Below are 19,278 nucleotides of genomic sequence, written 5' to 3' on the forward strand. Positions count from 1 at the left end.
AGCACTGGGTGTGGTGCATAAACAATGAATTTTGGAATACTGAAAAGAAATAAAATAAAATGGAAAAAAATAAATAAAATTAAAATGGAAGAAAAAAAAAGAAGTAAATCTTCAGCTGGCTTCTCCATACATTCATCAGAAATCCGAGGAGATGTGGCTGATGTCCTTTATGAGAGGATTTGTACCAGTACAAATCAATCAGTGTAATTGGTTTGTGGGTGGAGAGTGGTAAAGAAAGCATCACTTAACTCCACCTGCCAGATGTAGTTGAGTCCTATATATGGCCCAACTGGGTTAAACTATGTTTACATGTTAAATTATGTTAAACATGTAACATGTTTAACATGTTAAACTATGTTTACATCTCTAAGGTGCATGCCTGTGAAATTGTCATGGCCTGCAACGTCTTGTCCCCCTTTCTGCAAATCTGTATCTGACCATTTTCAAAATCTTTAACAAAGTTTACCTTTTTTTTTTAAAAGATTATTTATTTATTTATTTGACAGAGAGAAATCACAAGCAAGCAGAGAGGCAGGCAGAGAGAGAGGAGGAAGCAGGCTCCCTGCTGAGCAGAAAGCCTGATGTGGGGCTCGAACCCAGGACCTGGGATCATGACCTGAGCCGAAGGCAGCGGCTTAACCCACTGAGCCACCCAGGCGCCCCTAAAGTTTACCTTTTTAAAAAAGAAAACTTCCCCAGTTAACCACAACTGATTCAAAAATACTTTCTGTACTCCACATTCCATGCTTCAATTTTATGTTGATGAAATATATATATATATGATGAAAGTATATATACTTTCAATATATTTTAAATGTCCCTTGTTCCCTCACTCAGTAGATATTTATGAACACTTACTACATGCTGGGGATATTGCAGTGAACAAAACAGACATGATTCTTTGCCTTCATGAACCTGACATCCTAGTGGGAGAAATAACAAAGAAACAAACAAGCAAGCAAGATAATGTCAGATAGTGATAAAGGATACGAAGAAAAGCAAGACAAGGGGATAGAGAGTCGAGGAGAGACAGGCTAACTACATAAGCTGGCCTGAGAAGGCTTCTCTGAAGAGGTGACATTTTAACTCAGCGGTAAAAGATGAGGAATCAGTCATGCAAATAGTGTTCCAGGAGGAGAGAACAGCAAGTACAGAGTCCCTGAGGCAGAAATGATTTTAGTGTGCTTGAAAAACTGAAAGATTTTTTCAGGGTGATTGGAGCACCATGAGTATGAGGTTCACTTATCATTTTCTTTGGTTCTGGCTTACACTTCTCAATTAGACAGTAAATATTGAGGACTAGGATGCTGGGGCCAGGCTGTCTCTTTTTTCCCTAGTATCTGTTGTTCTGTTTTTTAACTGGTATGTTTAGACGATTTATATTTAATGTAAATGTTGATATGTTTGGATTTAGGTCTGTCATGTTTGTTTTGTTTCTTCTCTGTTTTATTCCTTTAATTCTCTCATCCTGACTTATTTTGGGGTAAACATTTTCACTATTCTATTTTCATCTACTATTGTTTACAATATTTTAGGTGATTTCTCTGTTATAAAATCCATTTTTAAATTTTAACATTTCTGATAACTAATAAACTTTTTAAAGAACAGTCTTAGATTTACAGAAAAATCAAACAGGTAGTATAGAGTGTTCAGGTATTACCACCCTCTACTCCCACAGTTACCCCTATTATTAACATCTTTTAGCATGGCACATTTGTTACAATTAACAAACCAATATTGATACATTATTATTAACTAAAGTCTATAGTTTACATTAAGGTTTATTCTTTGTGTTGCATAGTCGTGTGGGTTTTGAAAAATGCATAATGTCATGTATTCACCATTACAGTAACATACAGGATAGTTTCACCACCCTAAAAATTTCTTATGATCCATCCAGTCATCCCTGCATACTTCCAACCCCCTGGCAACCACTAATCTTTTTATATCTCTATAGTTTTTCCTTTTCCATAATATCATATAATTGGAATCTTCTAACATATGTCCTTTCAGACTGGATTATTTCACTTAGCAATATGTATTTAAAGTTCTTCCATGTCTTTTTGTGGCTCGATAGCTCATTTGTTCTCGTTGCTTGAGTAACATTCCATTGTATGGATGTACCAAAGTTCTTCGTTTATCCATTCACTTATTGAATGACATCTTGGTTCCTTCCACCTTTGGTGACCAAGAATAAAGCTGCTATAGACATTTGTGTGCTGTTCCTTTTTCTTTTTTCCCCACAGACACAGCACAATTGCTGGATCATATGGTAAAATAATGTTTAATTATGTGAGAAACTGTTAAACTGTCCTCCAAAGTGAAAGTACAATTTTTCATTGCCATTAGCAAAGAGTGAAAGTTTTTCATGTTCTGCATCCTTGCCAGCATGTAATATTGGATTTTTGGATTTCAGATATTCTAATAAGTGTGTAGTGGTATCTTGTTGTTGTAATTTGTAATTCCCTTATGATATTTCATGTTGAGCATCTTTTCATATGCTTATTTCCCACCTGTACATCTTTTTTGATGAGGTATCTCTTTAGATCTTTTGCCCATTTTAAAAACTGGTTTATTTTCTTGTTGAATTTTAAAACTTTTTTTTCATATTTTGGATATGAATATCTTTACCAGGTATGTGTTTTGTGACTATTTTATCCCAGTCTGTGGCTTGTCTTTTCATTATCTTAACAGTGCCTTTTGCAGAGAAAACATTCTTAATTTTAATAAAACTGAAGTTATCAATTCTTTTCATATATTGTGCTTTTGGTGCTGTATCTAAAAAGTCATAACCAAGCTCAAGGTCACCTAGATTTTTCTCTGTGTTATCTTTAGAATTGTTATTTTTCATTTTACAGTTAGATCCATTTTGAGTTAATTTTTGTGAAAAATGTAAGGTCTGTGTCCAGATTCACTTTTTTTTTGCATTTGAATGTCCAATTGTTACATCACAATTTGTTGAAAAGACGGTCTTTTCTCCTTTGAATTGCATTTGCTCTTTAGTCAAAGATCAGTTGACTGTATTTGTGGGCCTATTTGGCTCATTGATCTGTTTGACTGTTTTTTTTCCCACCAATACCACACTGTCTTGATTATTGTAGCTATATATTAAGTCATGAAATCGGACACTGTCAGTCATCCAACTTTGTTCGTCTTCCTCAGCACTATGTTGTCTATTCTGGACCTTCTGCTTTTCCATATATACTGTAGAATCAATTTGTTGATATTCACAAAATAACTTGATGGGATTTTGATTGGGATTTGTCTTGAATCTATAGATTCCTTTGGGAAGAATGGCTATCTTAAAAATATTGTCTTCCTATTCATAACATGGAATATCTATTCATTTATTTAAATAACTGATTTCTTTCATCAGAATTATGTAGTTTTCCTCATATAGATCCATTACATATTTTCTTAGAACTGTAACTGTGAAGTGTGTAAACCTGGCAATTCACAGACCTGTACCCCTGGGGTTAATAATAGATTATATATTAATAAAAAAATAAAAAAATAAATTATAAAGAAGAACTGTAACTGAAGACTGAATTTTTTTGGATGGTAATGTGAATAGCATTGTGTTTTTTATTTCCAATTCCAAACTGTCAGTGCTGGTATATAGGAAAGCACTTGGCTTTTGTACATTAATTGCATAGCCAGCAACCTCACTATAATCACTTGTTAGTTCCAGGAGGTATTTTGACCATTTTGTCCATTTCCTATATTGGAAATCATGTCATCTGTGAATGAAGATAGTCTTATTTCTTCCTTCCCAATCTGTATTCCTTTTACCCCCTTTCTTGTCTTATTGCATTAGTTAGGACTTCCAGCATGTTTCAGTATAATGTTGAATCAGAGTGGTAAAAAGGGACAGTAGTAGGAAAGCATCTAGTTTCTCATCATTAAGTATGATGTTGGCATTGATTTTTAAAAATTTTTTTATTATGTTATGTTAACACTATACAGTACATCATTAGTTTTTGATGTAGTGTTCCATGAATCATTGTTTGTGTATAACAGCCAGTCCTCCATGCAATCCATGCCCTCCTTAATACTCATCACCAGGCTCAATCACTCTTCCCCCTTCTAAAACCCTCAGTTTCCCAAAGTCTGTAGTTTCTCATGGTTCATCTCCCACTCCAATTCCCCCCCTTCATTTTTCCCTTCCTTCTCCAATGTCCTCCATCTTATTCCTTATGTTCCACAAATAAGTGAAACTGTATAATAATTGAATTTCTCCGCTTGACTTATTTCACTCAGCATAATCTCCTCCAGTCCCATCCATGTTGATGCAAAAGTTGGGTATTCATCCTTTCTGATGGGAGAGTAATATTCCATTGTGTATATGGACTGCATCTTCTTTATCCATTTGTCTGTTGAAGGGCATTACAGCTCTTTCCACAGTTTCACTATTGTGGACATTTCTCCTATGAACATTGGGGTACATATGGCCCTTCTTTTCACTACATCTGTATCTTTGGGGTAAATACCCAGTAGTGCAATTGCTGGGTCATAGGGTAGCTCTATTTTTAATTTTTTGAGGAACCTCCACACTGTTTTTCAAAGTGGCTGCACCAACTTGCATTCCCACCAACAGTGTAAGAGGGTTCCCCTTTCTCCACATCCTTTCCAACATTTGTTGTTTCTTGCCTTGTCACTTTTTGCCATTCTAACTGGTATAAGTTGGTATCTCAGTGTGGTTTTGATTTGAATTTCCCTGATGGCTAATGATAGTGAACATTTTTCATGTGTCTCTTAGCCATTTGTATGTCTTCTTTGGAAAAGTGTCTGTTCATGTCTTCTGCCCATTTTTAGACTTGATTATTTGTTTTTGGGTGTTGAGTTTGAGGAGTTCTTTATAGATCTTAGATAGAAGCCCTTTGTCTGTAGTGTCATTTGCAAATAACTTCTCCCATTCTGTGGGTTCCTCTTAGTTTTGTTGACTGTTTCCTTTGCTGTGCAGAAGCTTTTGATTTTGATCAAGTCCCAAAAGTTCATTTTTGTTTTTGTTTCCCTTGCTTTTGTAGACGTGTCCTGAAAGAAGTTTCTGTGGCCTATGACAAACAGGTTACTGCCCATGTTCTCCTCTAGGATTTCGATGGATTCCTGTCTCCATTGAGGTCTTTCATCCATTTAGAGTTTATCTTTTGATGTAGTGTAAGAGAATGGTCATGTTTCATTCTTCTGTATATAGCTGTCCAATTTTCCCAGCACCATTTATTGAAGAGACTGTCTTTTTTCCACTGGATATTTTCTCCTGCTTTGTCGAAGATTATTTGACCATAATGTTGAGGGTCCATATCTGGGCTCTCTACTCTGTTCCATTGGTATGTGTATCTGTTTTTGTGCCAGTACCACGCTGTCTTGGTGATCACAACTTCGTAATACAGTTTGAAATCAGGCAACATGATGCAGCTTTGTTTTTCTTTTTCAACATTTCCTTGGTGATTCAGGGTCTTTTCTGGTTCCATGCAAATTTTAGGATTGTTTGTTCCAGCACTTTAAAAAATGCTGTTGGTATTTTTATTGGATGGCATTTAAAGTATAGATTGCTCTGGGCAGCAGAGACATTTTAACAATGTTTATTCTTCAAATCCATGAGTATGGGAAGTTTTTCCATCTTTTTCTGTCCTCTTCAATTTCTTTCAAGAGTGTTTTGTAAGTTCCTAGAGTATAGATCCTTTACCTCTTTGACTAGGTTTATTCCAAGGTATCTTATGGTTTTTAGTGCTATTGTAAATGGAATTGATTCTCTAATTTCTCTTTCTACAGTTTCATTGTTAGTGTAGAAGAAAGCAACTGATTTCTGTACATTGATTTTGTATCCTGCCACATTACTGAATTGCTATTTGAGTTCTAGTAATTTGGGGTGGAGTCTTGGGTTTTCCACATAAAATATCATGTCATCTGCGAAGAGAGAGTTTGACTTCTTCATTGTCAATTCAAATACATTTTATTTCCGTTCATTGTCTGATTGCTCTTGCTGGTACTTCTAGTACTACACTGAACAATAGTGGTGAGAATGGACATCCTTGTCACGTTCGTGATCTCAACAGAAAGGCTCTCAGCTTTTCCCCATTGAGAATGATATTCACTGTGGGTTTTCCATAGATGGATTTTATGAAGTTGAGGAATGTTCCCTCTATCCCTATACTCTGAACAGTTTTTATCAGGAAAGGATGCTGTATTTTGTCAAATGCTTTTTCTGCATCTACTGAGAGGACCATGTGGTTCTTATCTCTTCTCTTATTTATATACTCTATCACAGTGATTGATTTGTGAATGTTGAACAACCATTGCATCCCAGGGATAAATTCCACCTGGTCATGTTGAATAATCCTTTTAACGTACTGTTGGATTCTATTAGCTAGGATCTTGTTGAGAATTTTGGCATCTGTATTCATCAGATATATTGGTCTGGAATTCTCCTTTTTGATGGGGTTTTTGCTTGGTTTTTGGATTAAGGTAATGCTGGCCTCATAGAAAGAGTCTGGAAGTTTTTCTTCTGTTTCTATTTTTTGAAACAGTTTCAGGAGAGTAGTATTATTATTTCTTCTTTGAATGTTTGGTAGAATTCCTTAGGGAATCTGTCAGGCCCTGTACTCTTGTTTTTAGGAGGTTTTTGATCACTGCTTCAATCTTGTTACTGATTATTGGTTTATTCAGGTTGTCTGTTCATGTTTCAGTTTTGGTAGTTTATACATTTCCAGGAATGCATCCATATTTTCTAGGTTGCTTAACTTATTGTCATATAGCTGTTGATAATAATTTCTGATAATTGTACTTATTTCCTTGGTGTTGGTGCTGATCTCTCTCTTTTCATTCATAATTTTATTAATTTGGGTCCTTTCTGTTTTCTTTTGTGTAAGTCTGGCCAGTGCTTTATTGATCTTATTAATTCTTTCAATCAACCAGCTTCTAGTTTTGTAAATGTGTTCTATCACATTTCTGGTTATGAATCATTGATCTCTGGTCTAATCTTAATAATTTCTCTTCTTATATGTGGGTTAGGTTTAATTTGTTGTTGATTCTCAGGATCTTTAAAGTGTAAAGATAGGGGTGCCTGGGTGGCTCAGTCGGCTAAGCGGCTGCCTTTGGCTCGGGTCATGATTTTAGGGTCCTGGGATCGAGCCCCACATCTGGCTCCCTGCTTGGCAGGAAGCCTGTTTCTCCCTCTCCCATTCCCCCTGCTTGTGTTCCCTCTTTCACTGTGTCTTTAAAAAAAAATGTAAAGATAGTGTATTTGGGATTTTCTATTTTTTGAGGGAGGCTTGGATGGCTATGTATTTCTCCCTTATGATTGCCTTTGCTGTATCCCATAGGTCTTGGGTCAATGTGTCTTTGTTCTCATTGGTTTCCATGAATTGTTTAAGTTATTCTTTGATTTTCTGGTTGATCCAAACATTCATTAACGGGGTGGTCTTTAGCTTCCAAGTGTTTCAATTTCTTCCAAACTTTTTCTTGTGATTGAATTCAGTTTCAAAGCATTGTAGTCTGAGAATATCCAGGGAATAATCTCAGTCTTTTGGTATTGGTTGAGACCTGATTTGTGACCTAGTATGTAGTCTATTCTGGAGAAAGTTCCATGTGCACTTGAGAACAATAAGTATTGTTGTTTTAGGGTAGAATGTTCTGTATATATCTATGAGGTCCATCTGGTCCACTGTGTCATTCAAAGCTCTTGTTTCTTTTTTGATGTTCTGTTTAGATGATCCATCTATTCCTGAGAGTGAAGTGTTGAGGTCTCCTACTATTAATGTACTATTATCAATATGTCTCTTTATTTTGGTTAATAGTTGGCTTATGTAGTTGGCTGCTTCCATATTGGGGTCATAGATATTTACAATTGTTAGATCCTCTTTTTGGAACTTTAAGAATGATATAGTGTCCTTTTATATCTCTGACTACAGTCTTTAGCTTAAAATCTAATTTGTCTGATATGAGAATTGCTACCCCAGCTTTCTTTTCCTGTCTGTTGGCATGAAAGATGATTCTCTATCCCTTCACTTTCAGTCTGGATGTATCTTTAGGTTTAAAATGAGTCTCTTGTAGAAAGCATATGGATGGGTCCTGTCTTTTTATCTGCAACCCTGTGTGATTTTATGGGACCATTTAGGTCATTCACGTTGAGAGTTATTATTGAAAGATATGATTTTATTGTCATCATGTTGCCTGTGAAGTCCTTGTTTCTATAGATTGTGTCTGTGTATTTCTGTTCTATATCACTCTTGGGGTCTTTCTCCTTTTATACAACCCCCTTTGTTATTTCTTGAAGGGCCAACTTGGTGGTCATGTCTTCTTTCAATCTCTGCTGGTCCTGGAAGCTCCTTATCTCTTCATCCATTCTGAATGACAACCTTGATGTATAAAGAATTATTGGCTGCATATTCTTCTCATTTAGTATCCTGAAAATGTCTTGCTAGACCTTTGTGGCTTGCCAGGTCTTTGTGGACAGGTCTGACATTATTCTGATGTTCCTCCCTCTGTACATAAGAAATCTCTTCCCCCTTACTTCCCTTAAAATGGTTTCCTTGGTTCTAAGACTTATGAGTTTTACTATCACATGCCTGGGTGTTGGTCTGCTCTCCTTTATCTTGGGGGTGTTCTCTCTGCCTCTGGGGCATGAACGCTTGTTTCATTCCCCAGATTAGGGAAGTTCTCAGCTATGACTTGGTCAAATATATCTTCTAGTCCTCTCCCTCTTTCCACCCCCTCATGGATCTCAATAATTCTGACATTGGAATGTTTCATGGTGTCATTTATTTCTCTCAGTCTGTTTTCATGAAGTTTAAGCTGTTTGTTCCAAGCCTCCTCCTTCTCCTTCTTTTCTATCATTTTGTCTTCAAGATCATGAATTCATTCTTCTGCCTCACTTACTCTAACTGTTAGAGTATCTAGATTAATTTTTATCTCATAGATAGCATTTTTAAGTTCTGCCAGATCTGCTCTCATTTCTGCCCTTAGCAAATCTATGTTTCCATTAATAGTTTTCTCCAGCCTGACTATTGTCTTCATAACTGCTACCCTGAAGTTTATTTCTGGTATCTTGCTTAGATCCATATCTATTATATCTGTAGGAGATGCCATTGTCTTTGGGTCTTTTCTTTGTTGAGAGTTCCTCCTCCTGGTTATTCTGTTGAGTTGTGGTTGAGGGGATGTACAGCCAAAAATCTCAACCACAATCCAGGCAAGGTGTGCCCTCTTGACTGACGATCCTCTGCCCTCATAGAGATCCAGACATGTATAATCTTACATTCAGGCTGATTTCATGCATGTTCAGAGTGGTTTGGTAGATTTCTGGCTGAATTCAGGGGACTGGTTGAAAAGGAATCTCCCACTCCTCTGCCCCATAGTTTTTTTTTTTTTTTTTTTTTGAGAGTTGCAAAGGAAGGACAAAGAGAGAGGGAATCTTAAGCAGGCTCCATGTCCAAAACAGAGCCCAATTTGGGGTTCAGTCTCACAACCCTGAGATTATGACCTGAGTTAAAATCAAGATTGGGATGCTTAGCTGATGGAGCCATCAAGTTGCCCTCATAGATTTTTTTTGATAGATGTTCTTTAATAAGTAAAGGAATTTTCATGTATTCCTAGTTTGCTGAGGGTTTTTTAAAATCATGAGTGAAATTTAAATATGTCAATTTCTTTCTGAATCTAATGATTATGATTGTATGGTTTTTCTCTTTTAGCCTGTTGATCTGATTGATCACATTAATTAATTTTTGAATTAGAACATAACTGGAATATGGGCGTCTGGATGGCTCAGTCGTTAAGCATCTGCCTTCGGCTCAGGTCATGATCCCAGGTTTCTGGGATTGAACCCAGCATCAGGTTCCCTGGGAGCCTGCTTCTGCGTCTCCCATTCCCCCTGTTTCTGTTCCTTCTCTCACTGTGTCTCTCTCTGTCAAAAAATTTGAAATAAAATCTTTAAAAAAAAGAACATAATGGGAATAAATTCCACTAGTTGATGGTGCATAATTATTTTATTATTTTATAAATTATAAAATTGTTAGATTCAATTTGCTAATATTTTCTTGAGTATTGTTGCATATAAGTTAATGAGAGATATTCGTCTATAGTTTTCCTTTCATGCAATACCTTTTTCTTGTTTTGATATTGGGGTAATGCTGGTCTCATAGAAAGAATTAAGAAGTGTATTCTGCTTCTATTTTCTGGGAGAAAATTGGTATAATTCTTTCTTTAAATGTTTGCTAGAATTCACCAGTGAAAATGTCTGGGCCTTTTGCTTTCTTTTTTGGAAGATTACTCATTTTGAGTTAATACTTTTAATAGATATAGACCTATTCAGAAGGTCTATTTTTTTTTATGTGACTTCTAGTAGTTGTGTCTTTTAAAGAATGGGTCTGTTTTATCTATGTTATCAAATTTATAAGCATAGAGTTGTTCATAATACCCTTTATTTTCCTTTTAATGACCATGGGAAAAGTAGTGGTGTCCTCTTTTTCATTTCTGATGGGTATTTTGTGTCTTCTCATATCTTTCTTGATTAGCCTGACATAATTATCAATTTTATTGTTCTTTTCAAAGAATCAGCTTTTGATTCATTGGTATTCTCTATTGGTTTTCTGTTTTTAAGTTCATTGATATCCTCTCTATTTTTAATCATTTATTTTCTTCTGCTTGCTTTAGGCTTATATTACTCTTTTTTCTGTAGTTTCCTAATATATAAGCTTAGATTATTAATTTTACAACTTTCTTCTTTTCTAACATATGCATTTAATGGTATAAATTTTCCTCTAAGCATTGCTCTTGTTGCACTCCACAAAATTTTCTAAGTTGTATATTCATATGAATTTCTAAGTTGTATATTCATATGAATTTAGTTCACAATATTTTAATTTTATTTTTTTGTTTGTCTTTTAAAGTTTTATTTCGTTTTATTTTTTTCAGTGTTCCAAAATTCATTGTTTATGCTCTACACCCAGTGCTCCATGCAATATGTGCCTTCCATAATATCCATTTAAGTTGTATATTCATATTAATTTAGTTCACAATATTTTTAAATGTCTCTCAGGACTTCTTTGATCTACATATTATTTAGAAGTCTGTTTTTTAAAAAGGCTTTATTTATTTATTTGAGAGAGATAGAGAGTGAGAGAGAGCATGAGCAGGATGAAGGCCAGAGGAAGAATCAGACTCCCTGCTCAGCAGGGAGCCTGATGTGGGGCTCCATCCTGGGACTCTGGGATCATGACCTCAGCTGAAGGCAGACACTTAACTGACTGAGCCACCCAGGTGCCCCATAGAAGTGTGTTGTTTAATCTCCAAATATTTTGACATTTTTCCAGCTAAATGTTAATGATTTCTAGATCAATTCCATTGTAGTCTGAGAGAATACCCTGAATGATCTTTAGTCTTTGAAATGTGTTCATATACCTTATGGGATATGTGGTCTATGTTAGTGAATGTTCATGTCAATTTGAGGAGAATGTGCATTCTGCTGTTGGCTGAGTTATTCTATAATGTCAATTAGACATGATTGATGATGGCTTTCAAATCAACTATATCCTTACTGATTTACTGTTTGCTGGGTCTGTCAATTACTGATAGAGGACAGGATTTGTCCATTTCTCCTTACAGTTTCATCAGTTTTTGCCTTACATATTTTGATGATCTCTCGTTAGGTGCATGCATGTCAAAATCATTATATTTTCTTAGAGAATTGATCCCTTTATCATTATGTATCATCTATCTCACCTCTCATAATTTCTATTTTTTCCGGAAGTCTGCTTTGTCTGAAATTAACACAGCTACTTCAACTCTCTTGTGATTAGTGTTAGCATGGTGTATCTTTCTCCATCCTTTAATACATCTGTTTCATTGTATTTGAAGTGAGTTTCTTATGGACAATGTGTAGTTGGTCCTTATTTTATTTACTCTGACAGTCTCTGTGTTTTAATTGGTGTATTTTAGATCATTCACCTTTAAAATGATTTATATTATATGATAGATTAATATTTACCATATTGACAACTGCTTTCTATTAATTTCATTTGCTCTTTTAAAATATCTTTTCCTATTTTTCTGCCTTCTCTGGTTTTAATTGAGCATTTTATATAACTCAATTTTCTCTTCTCTCTTAACATATCAATTATGCTTCTTTTGAGAATTCTACTAGAGTCTCCAATATACATTTACAAAGAATCTAAGTCCACTTCCTTTAATAATGCTATGCCATTTCAGGGGTAGTGCAGGTACCTTATAACAACCTTATAACAGTATTCCCAAATCCTCTTTCCTATCTCTTACAATATTGCTGTCATTTTTTCCACTTATCTATATGCTACAGTCTCCTAATACATTGTTGCTATCATTATTTTGAAGAGTTACCTGTTAGAACAGTTAAGCCTAATAAAAAATGGAATTTTTTTTAACTTTCATTCATTCCTTCTCTGATGCTCTTCCTCTTTTTATGTAGATCTGAGTTTCTGACATATATAATTTTCCCCCTCTCTGAAGAACTTCTTTAACATTTCTTGCAAGGCAGGTCTACTGGCAATACATATCTTCAGTTTTTGTATGAGGGTCTTTTGAGGGATAATTTTGTTGAATATAGAACTGTAGGTGATGTTTTTCTTTCTTTCAACACTGTAAATATTTCAGTCCACTCTCTTCTTGTTTGTATGGTGTCCGAGAAGTCTATTATAATTCTTATCATTGTTCTTTTGCAGGTAAGGTGGGTTTCATCCTCTGATTTCCTTCTAGATTTTCTTCTAGTCTTAGGTTTTCTTCAGTTTGAATATGATATATGGAGTTGTAGATTTTATGTTTTTTTTTTTTATACTTGGTATTTTCTGAGCTTCTTGTATCTATGGTTTACATTCAAACATTCATTTTGGGAAACTGCCAGCCATTATTTCAAATATTTCTTCTGTTCCTTTCTATTTTATTTATTGAGATATTTACATTTTTCCTCTTTTATTCCTGATGTTCCAAGTTTTCTCCTTATATTATTTCACTTTTACTGAGGAAATTCCTTTAGCAATTAAGAACAGGTAAACTGTTTATGAATTTAGTTTCCTTTGTTTGAGAATGTTTTTATTTTACCTTAGCTCCTGAAGGATGTTTTCACTGGACACAGAATTCTAGGGTGATAGTTCTTTTCTTTCAGCACTTTAAAAGTGTCATTAACTTCCTTGTCCTCCATGATTTCTAGTGAGAAATCTACAGTACATTGTAACATCCTCACCAGCCGCATTTCTCTCTGGATGCTTTCAGGATTTTTTTCTTTGTCTTTATTTTTCAGAAGTTCAACCATGATGTATTATCTTGACATGTATTTCATTGGGTTTATCCAGTTTGAGGTTCTCTCAGCTTCTTGAATTGTAGGGCTTTTTTTCCCCTTTTGCTAAGTTTGAGATGTTTTCAGCTATTATTTCTTCAAATATTTTTTCAGCACTCCATTGTTTTTCTTCTCCTTCTAAGATTCTGAGGACACTATTGTTAAACCTTTTGTTACTGCTCCAGTGTTCTCTGAGACTCTGTTCATTATTTTAAAGCCATTTTTGTTTGTTTCTACATTTCATAGTAGATAATGTCTTTTGATTCTATTTCAAATTCACATTTTCCTCTCTCCTGTCCACTCTGTTAAAGAGTCTATCTAATGAATTTTTAATTTCAGTTATATTTTTAATTTTAACATTTTCATTTGATTCTTTTATATGTCTTTTTTTCTTTACAGATAATTTTGTATTTTACTGTTTGCTTCAAGAGTGTTCATTATTGTTCTTTTGAGAATTTTTATAATATAGTTGCATTCAAGTCTTTATCAGATAATCCCAACATTTATGTCATTTCACAACTGACCTATATTTTCCTTAATTACATTTTCCTATGTCAGCCAAGATTTTTGTAGTCATTCATATGTCTAGTAATTTTGGATAGTATCATGGACATTTTGAGTATTACATTTTTTTTTAATTTTAGAGAAAGCATGCACATATGCAAGTGGGGGGAGGGGTAGAGGAGGGAGAAGGAGAGAGAGAATCTCAAGCAGACTCCCCACTGAGTGTGAAGCCCAATGCAGGGCTCAGTCTCATGACCTTGAGATCATGAGAGCTGAAACCAAGAGTTGTATGCTTAACCAATTGAACCATCCAGGTGCCCCTGAATATTACATTTTGAGACCCTAGGACTTGTTTAAATCCTGCTGAGTGTGGTAATATTTTTGTTTTTAGTCAGGCAATCCATCTGGCTTAGTTCAGACCATAAGTTCTAACACTTCTTCTGTGGGCTGAAGTTCCTATGTCAGTTTAGTTTTTAAAACCTTTGCAGTGCTATTTGAATCTGTCCTGCCTGTGTGTTACCCAGTGGCCAGACCAGCTTCTGGGTAGTGGTCTGTTTTTTCGTTCAGTTCTTGAAACTGTACTTGGTATTCTGATTTTAGTATATGTGCTGCTGAAGCGAGCACTGTACTTGTTATTCTGATTCAAACCAGTTCCACACATGCATCCTTGAGGAATGAGAGTAGGAAGTCATAAGCAACTTTATAGGGTTGCATTCATGAGCTCCTCCCTCTCTTCAATCTCCCCAATATTTTCTGGTTCTCTGGAGGGTTTCTTTTTTGATCTTCTGATTAAAAACCACCTATTTTCATGATTATCCCATTGCCAGGACCAAGCATCAAGAAGACTGAGAGAGAATAAAAAAGTAATGGGCTTAGTCCTCTTGGAGCTATACTTCAGCCAGAGGGAGAGAAAAGTTCTCTGCTTCAGGGTTTTGGTTTATGCAGTTTTCCAGTGTCTGCTGCTGCCGATGCTATAGCTGTAGGGTCACCTAGGGGCTGAAGTACTATGAAAATGAAAAAGAAGGAAAAGGAGCCAGAGTTTTCTTCTACTTTATGAGCACTAGTCATTCCTTTTCCTGCTCTTCCAGCTGGAAGTAGAGATTTTGGGGAGGGGGGGCTTTCTATATCTGCTCACTTTTGGGTTTCTGATGCTTTGATTACTGGCCAGATGATTTGGGCAGGAGTAATACAGTAAACTCACTGCTAGGTTGGTGATGCCTCAAATTCTCGTGTTCTCTCTATCCCTGATATTTACCTTTCAAACAGATGCTCCATGTGTTCCTCTTTGGTTTTGTGATTAATTTCAGTGAGAGAAAAGTCATTTATTCCAACTTGCCTGGGGCCAAATCTCAATTCCATTCTTTAGAGAAACTTTGGTTTGTTATAGGAAATGACTCATTTTCTTTTTGAAATCAAAGCAAAGTAAAAAAAGAAAAACCCACACAGTTAAGACTTAATTAACTGGAACTTTTTAAAAAATTACAGTTTCTTGGGGCGCCTGGGTGGCTCAGTGGGTTAAGCCGCTGCCTTCGGCTCGGGTCGTGATCTCAGGGTCCTGGGATCGAATCCCGCATCGGGCTCTCTGCTCAGCAGGGAGCCTGCTTCCTCCTCTCTCTCTCTGCTTGCCTCTCTGTCTACTTGTGATCTCTCTCTGTCAAATAAATTAAAAAAAATAAAAAATTACAGTTTCCTTTAAAATTTTATTTTTAAGTAATCTCTACACCCAACATAGGGCTCAAACTTACAACCTTGAGATCAACAGTCACACACTTCATTGAGTGTGCCAGTCAAGTGCCCCTTAATTAACTGAAACTCTTGAGTACACAAGCATGTTGTTTCTTCTTGGTTACAGCAATTTTAAGATTTTATTGGTGTGATACCTTAAGTGTAACAAACATTCTGCTCATTTTCATTACCTCCTCTTCCTCTATGCCCCAGACTGGCATGTGAAAGATGGTGATCAGGTGTAAAAAGCTACTATATTCTCCTTTTTGGTGGGGTCTTTGCCTGGTTTGGGGATCAGGGTAATGCTGGTTTCATAAAAAGAGTCTGGACTTTTTCCTTCTGTTTCAATTTTTTGAAACAGCTTCAGGAGAATAGGTATTATTTCTTCTTTGAATGTTTGGTAGAATTCCCCAGGGAATCCATCAGGTCCTGGGCTCTTTTTGCGGGTGGGGGGGGTTGATCACTGCTTCAATCTCGTTACTAGATATTGGTCTATTCAGGTTGTCAATGTCTTCCTGATTCAGTTTTGGAAGTTTATAGTTTTCCAGGAATGCATCCATTTAATCTAGGGTGCTTAACTTATTGGTATATAACTGTTGATAATAATTTCTGATGATTTTTTTCTATTTCCTTGGTGTTCGTCATGATCTCTCCCTTTTCATTCATAATTTTATTAATTTGGGTCTTCTCTCTTTTCTTCTGGGTTAGTTTGGCCAATGGCTTATTGATCTCATTGATTCTTTCAAAAAAAAAAAAACAAGATTCTAGTTTGATTGATGCATTCTACAGTATCTCTAGTTTCTATCTCATTGACCTCTGCTCTAATCTTGATTATTTCCCTTCTTGTGTATGGTGTTGGCTTAATTTGTTGATATTCCAGTTCTTTAAGGTGTAAAGACAGCTGGTGTATTCTGGATTTTTCAATTTTTTTGAGGGAGGCTTGGATGGCTATGTATTTCCCCCTCAGGATGGCCTTTGCTGTATCCCATAGGTATTGGACCAAAGTGTCTTCATTCTCATTGGTTTCCATGCATTGTTTAAGTTCTTCTCTGATTTCCTGGTTGATCCAAACATTCTTAAGCAAGGCAACGACCCCACCAAAAAAGAAAATTTCAGACCAATATCCCTGATGGAAATGGATGCCAAGATTCTCAATAATATCCTAGCTAATAGGATCCAGCAGTATGTTAAAAAAGATTATCCACCATGACCAGGTGGGATTTATCCATGGGATGCAGGGGTGGTTCAATATTTACAAATCAATCAATGTGACAGAACAAATCAATAAGAAAAGAGAGAAAAACCATATGGTTTTCTGAATTGGTGCAGAAAAAGTATTTGACAAAATCCAGCATCTGTTCCTGATTAAAATGAATCAAAGTATAGGGATAGAGGGAATATTCCCTAACTTCATAAAATCTACCTATGAAAAACCCACAGCAAATATCATCCTCAATGGGCAAAAGATGACAGTTTTCCCTTTGAGATCAGGAACACGACAAGGATGCCCATTCTCACCACTCTTGTTTGACATAGTATTAGAAGTCCTAGCAACATCTATCAGACAACAAAGAGAAATAAAAGGTATTCAAATTGGCAACGAAGAAGTCAAACTCTCTCTCTTTGCAGATGATATGATACTATATATGGAAAAACCAAAATCTCCATCCCCAAACTACTAGAACTCATACAGCAATTCAGTAATGTGGCAGGATACAAAATCAATGTACAGAAATCAGTTACTTTCTTATACACTAACAATGACAATACAGAAAGGGAAATGAGAGAATCAATTCCATTTACTATAGCACCAAGAACCATAAGATACCTGGGAATAAACCTAACCAAAGAGGTAAAGGATCTGTACTTAAGGAACTACAGAACACTCATGAAAGAAATTAAAGAAGACACAAAAAGATGGAAGAGCTTTCCATGCTCATGGATGGGAAGAATAAACATTGTTAAAATGTCTATACTGCCTAGTGCCATCTATACTTTCAATGTCATCCTGATCAAAATTCCATCAGCAATTTCCAAAGAGCTGGAGCAAACAATCCTAAAATTTGTATGGAATCAGAAGAGACCCCAAATTGCCAAGGAGATGTTGAAAAAGAAAAAGAAAACTGGGGGCATCACGTTGCCTGATTTCAAGTTTTACTACAAAGCTGTGATCACCAAGACAGCATGGTACTGGCACAAAAACAGACACATAGACCAGTGGAACAGAGTAGAGAGCTCAGATATGGACCCTCAACTTTGTGGTCAAATAATATTTGACAAAGCAGGAAAAAATATACAGTGGAAAAAAGACAGTCTCTTCAATAAATGGTGCTGGGAAAATTGGACAGCTTTGTGTAGAAGAATGAAACGCGACCATTCTCTTACACCATACACAAATATAAACTTGAAATAAAAAAGACCTCAATGTGAGGCAGGAATCCATCAGAATTCTAAAGGAGAACATAGGCGGTAACCTCTTTGACATTGGCCACAGCAACTTCTTTCAAGATATGTCTCCAAAGGCAAAGGAAACAAAAGCAAAAATGAGTTTTTGGGACTTCATCAAGATCAAAAGCTTCTGCACAGCAAAGGAAATAGTCAACAAAACAAAGAAGCAACCCACGGAATGGGAGAAGATAATTTGCAAATGACACAAAGGGCTGATATCCAAGATCATAAAGAACTCCTCAAACTCAACACATACAAAAGAGATAATCATGTCAAAAAATGGGCAGAAGATATGAACAGACATTCCTCCAAAGAAGACATACAAATGGCTAAGAGAGACATGAAAAAATGTTCATCATCACTAGCCATCAGGGAGATTCAAATCAAAACCACATTGAGATACCACCTTACACCAGTTAGAATGGCCAAAATTAACAAGACAGTAAACAACATGTGTTGGAGATGATGTGGAGAAAAGGGAACCCTCTTACACTGTTGGTGGGAATGCAAGTTGGTGCAGCCACTTTGAAAAACAGTGTGGAGGTTCCTCAAAAAATTAAAAATAGAGCTTCCCTATGACTCTGCAATTGCACTACTGGGTATTTACCCCAAAGATACAGATGTAGTGAAAAGAAGGGCCATCTGTATCCCAATGTTCATAGCAGCAATGGCCACAGTCGCCAAACTGTGGAAAGAACCAAGATGCCCTTCAATAGATGAATGGATAAAGAAGATATGGCCCATATGTACTATGGAGAATTATGCCTCCTTCAGAAAGGATGAATACCCAACATTTACATCAACATGGACAGGACTGGAAGAGATTATGCTGAGTGAAGTAAGTCAAACAGAGAGAGTCAATTATCATATGGTTTCACTTATTTGTGAAGCATAAGGAATAACACAGAGGACATGGGGAGATGGAGAGGAGAAGCGAGTTGGGGGAAATTGGAGGGGGAGACAAACCACGAGAGACTATGGACTCTGAGAAACAATTGGAGGATTTTGGAGGGGAGGTTGAGTGAGCCTGGTGGTTGGTATTATGGGAAGCATGTATTGCATGGAGCACTAGTTGTGGTGCATAAACAATGAATTCTGAAGCACTGAAAATAAATTAAAAAAATAAATTAAAAAAGTTACTATATTAAATGGCAAAATGGGATTTCAACTCAAATATGCATAATATCATAGCCTAAGCTTTTCACCACTATACAATGCTGCCTTTTTAAGTTAAATAAATGCTGCCCCTTATCTAGAATTTTTACTGACTATGTTATATTTATATTTTACTCCATTGACCT

This window comes from Lutra lutra, chromosome X (assembly GCF_902655055.1).
Source record: "Lutra lutra chromosome X, mLutLut1.2, whole genome shotgun sequence".
NCBI lineage: Eukaryota > Metazoa > Chordata > Mammalia > Carnivora > Mustelidae > Lutra > Lutra lutra.